The following is a 4,315-nucleotide window of genomic DNA, read 5'->3' on the forward strand; positions in this document are numbered from 1 at the left end:
TCTTATTTGTCAATGTGATGCCTGAGTCCTAAATCAAATACTGGTCAATGGGGCTTAGGAAGAGAAAATCCACAGGGTCTGGAAAGAGATGGAGATCTCTTTCCAATATACCACTCAGTGGCAGGGAGGGCTAATCCTTCAAGGAAATTAAGACGTTGAAAAAGCAGAGCTCTGAACCTATAAATACTCTCCTTATGTGTCTTTTATCTGTCAGACACATCCTACTAGGGAGACAGCATGTATGTGCATATTATTTTTCAATCAGAGTCTGTAGAATTCTTCTTTAAAAAAATAAAAAAAAAATAGATCCAGTACACTACATTTCTTGTTGGGTCACTTATCTTTCCCATCTCTTTATCAACACAGGCTGGCTAGCTTTAAAGTGAAAACATTTTTCCATAGATAAAGGAACATTTTGATTCTCAAACTGACAAACAGCTTCAGTCATTCAACAGATGTTCCATTTGGCATGCAAAGCCCTGTCCCACCCAGTTCCATCTTCACTAACAAAGGTGGGGGAAGAGGAGAGCATCTGCAGGGGGTGCTTTGGATATAGGTATGAGAAGCTATCCCAACTCTGCCCCATCACGACTCAGGCGGTGGATGGGCATAAAACCCTGGACAGACAGATAAATCTTCTCCTCTTATTCCTGTGTACTTCAGCCTGACAGCAAGAGGTCAGGTCACAAAGTACTGCCTCAGTCCCAAATGTCCTGTGGAAGCCTGGTAACTGATGCAAGAAAAGGAGAAGACGGCCTGTGCTTCCAGCTTGTTTGCAGGAAAACACTTCCTCTGTGCATGGCAAATATTAAAAACATGTTCCAGCTGTAAAAAAGGAGGTTTTCAGATACAAACACATATTTGCATTTGACTGGTTCCACAAGGATTTACAGATCTGCTGCTGTCACTCCTATGCCAGGAACTGGATTCTGTCCTCAGTTTTGCAGGACACCTCAGTGACTTCAGCAGTGACCAGGCCCTTCCACCCACAAAATCAGACCAGACAAAGGAGAGCACACCTTAACATAGCCCTCCTTATCAGCTATGCTGCTGCTTGGACCCCCATCCTGCAATGGTGCTGTGCTGGGAGCTGTAGTGTGCAGTGGGGAACCCAAGCAGGACCTGGAGCAGCAGAAAGCTCAGTCCTCCCGCTCCCCTTTCCTCTGAAGAATGATTTGACTTTATGGCATAGTCCCCAAGCCCTGTCACTGGGCATCTCTCTCATGCCTCTCACATGCCACTCTCCTGCCTGTGGGCACAGCCTCCATGTCCAGGACACCCTACTTGTTTCACCAAGGGACAGGAATTTATTTCCCATCCTACAGCTTCCCCCTTGGATAACTGCAAAAATGCACAGAGTGTCCAACAGAACCTCCCGTACTCCATCCTGCAGCACCTAAATACTGTTTCGGATTTTTTCCTAAGTATTCTTCATTTTGATAAATATTTTACATTTTGTATCAGCATTTCACTGGAGTCTGCTGTTTTGCATGAAGGGGCTGACCATGCAAATGAGCTACATTTCTGAATGCACTGTACTCCCCTCATCTCCCCTGTCTTCTTCTTTCCCCTTTACTCAATCTCTTCTTCATTCTTTCATGCTTTATAAAAAACATATGGTGATATTTTACAGTAGGTTCTCTATCAAGATAACTCTGCTCCAAGCTACCCAGCTGCATTTTAAGCTGCTCATGACTGAAATCAGAAAGAAACAGGGTCAAAAAATTGACAGCAAAATACAAGACAATGGGGTCTGTGGCAGGTTCTGTGAGCATGAGGAGAGAAGCAACACCACTAGATTTGTTTAAGTACAAACAATTTATGACCATAATAATATTTGGTCCCAGCAGTTAGTTAGTTTCAGTTGAGGAAGCAGATTCAAACCCAGTAATACAATACATCCCTTTATTGACATATAGAGTGAACACAGCTTCAGCTTCTGGGCCAAGTAAACCTGGACCTTAAGGTCAGGATTGAAGCAGAAACCCCCGCTCATGTTACCAGCAAGCAGACAGGTACTTCCCAGTCCCTCCTGGCTCTAGCTTCACTTCTCAATGGAGTTTCCCACCACAGAGGGGGTTTCCACACCTCCTGTCTACTCATGAGAGCTTCCCCAGCTCATGAGGCCAGACTGCTCCTGTGTGACAGGCAGGAGGGGAGGCAGGTGAAACATGCTGGAGTTCCTCTACAGGAGGGGTTCCAGGGTGTGATCTGCTTTTAGCAAGACAATCAAACCCCATCTGCTGAACAGCCAGCTGCATTTGCTAGAGATCATCTTCACCAGACACCTGCAGCAGTACGAGATCAGTCAGCCAACCTGGTCCGTGACTTTGGTTGTGATAACAAAGACCCGAGGTTCCATTGGGTCAGTGTTCAAACCAAATCCATGTGCCAAGAAAATCGCTATATGACAAAACCAGCAAAGCTACTGCTGTCACAGAGAAGACAGTTAAGCCTGGAGACTCCTGTTCACAATGCTCCTACCTAAAATATCTGTAGATATTCACAAGTCACAAGTCATCTAAAGCCTGAGCTGAAATCCCAAAGAAGACATGGGACAAGCCTGGCCAGATTCATCAGTCAAGATCTGAAAAGGCAAATATAACGTTAGGGACACCCCATGTCACTATTTTTAAAGCGGAAGTCCCTACTACAGTCAGGCTCCACCATGAATCAGTTTTATTTATCCACTGGAAAGTAAAGTTACATTTCTAAAAGCCTGATATAAATGTTCTAACAGGCAACAGATTACATTGTAAGCACTATGAGCCAAAATACATCATCTTTATGAATCAGTGTTTTTCATCACTGGAATTAAAATTACCTTCTTACATGGATCCAGTCTGCAATTTAAATAATGGCTTCTTACTTTATCATGCCCTTCCAAGCCAATGCCAACCCCAAGACTACCATTCTACTCAGCCAAAAACCACTCTGCCCAATTAAATCCATCAAACACTTTCTTGAAGGTCAGTAGAAATGCCATGCACAAGACTACTGGAAAATGCTTCACACTAACACAGAACCTGCTCTATTTTTTCACGGCAACCACAATTTCCTGTGCAGTTAAACTGCTGGTATGCTCAGTGAGAGCAGCTTGCCAAAAAAACACCAGATGCTGTGATCTTACCTCCTGGCCTCAAGCAGTGGGTCCAAACCGTCAGAGCAACAAACAGCTCAGCAGCTGCAAATTCAACAGAAAGGGCAGAACTTCTTCAACAAACCAAACGTCTTGTAGGGTGGAGGAACTGCAAAGCAGCTGTCACTGCGTGACACGGAAACTCTTCTGCAGTGCAACTAGGCAAGCCCAAGAGTGCAAGCCCACGACTGAGCCCAGAGAAGGAAGTGAGTAGTGACACCACAGCATGACAAACACCATAGATGAAATAGATTTTGTCTTTATAAGGAAATGAAGCATTCTCTGCTCTTGAACTCAGTACTCCTCCAATAGGTCCCCTGCTTTGCGCCGCTTTCTCTCGCTTCCGCTCTCGCTCACGGAGCACACGCACACCAAAACGCCTCCTCTCTTTGCTGGTAAGGGCAGCCACGTTTGAGGCATGGAACCACAAGGTCTGCAGTGCCACCTCAGACACCAGGCAGGGCTGGCTGCCAAGCCAGGCTGGGGCAGCAAAATCACCAGGCATGGAAACCCTCAGCATCTCCGCACAAACTCTGCCAACGCTTGACTGCCCTGCCTGTGAAAGTTTTTTCCATGCAAGTGGCTGGAATTTCCTTTGATGCAACTTGTGACCTTTTCATTCTCAGTGCTCACCACTGACAAAAGGCTGGCTCCATCTTCTCTATAAGCTCTGATTAGGTTGGTGTACATACCAAGATCCCTCTCAGCCTTCTCCTCTCCTGGCTAAATGAGCTGAGCTCTTTCTCCCTGTTCTCTGATCTGTTGTGCTCCATCCCAGACACCATCCTGGTGTCTCCCTACAGTTTGTCCCAGCCTTTATTGAACAGGGGAGCCTGGAAAAGGACACAGTGCTCCTCACACCACCTCACAACTGACACAGATTTCAAGGACACGTTTCCCAGTGCACTGAGGGTCATATGTAAAAGTGCTTGATGGATGCAAATATAAACTATCTTTCAAACTCTGACGATGCAGCATTGCAGAAGACTTTTTCCTCTGAAAACAGGCAGGTGAAAAAAATTACCAAATTGTATGTCTTTAATGAAAAAGCTGTCATTCACAATTCACCAGGCCAGTTAGACCATCAGCTGTATACTACTGCAAAGAGCTTCAAGAAAGCCCTCTCATGAACAAATCTCCGTAATTAAGATCCATCCTTGAAGCACACATACATTT

At 45.2% G+C, this 4,315-nt stretch overlaps 1 protein-coding gene across 1 annotated transcript in view; it reads right to left on the reverse strand.

The window, feature by feature from the left end:
* LCP1 (lymphocyte cytosolic protein 1) overlaps window positions 1–3,336 on the reverse strand; it is a 30,740-nt gene extending 27,404 nt beyond the window's left edge. The window contains exon 1 of the mRNA XM_017733660.1: window positions 3,131–3,336. The gene's annotated coding sequence lies outside the window, so the exon portion shown is untranslated. The remainder of the gene's footprint in view (window positions 1–3,130) is intronic.
* Window positions 3,337–4,315: the final 979 nt, after the last annotated feature.

The sequence above is a fragment of the Corvus brachyrhynchos genome, unplaced genomic scaffold (genome assembly GCF_000691975.1).
Source record: "Corvus brachyrhynchos isolate BGI_N302 unplaced genomic scaffold, ASM69197v1 scaffold202, whole genome shotgun sequence".
NCBI classification, from domain to species: Eukaryota; Metazoa; Chordata; class Aves; order Passeriformes; family Corvidae; genus Corvus; species Corvus brachyrhynchos.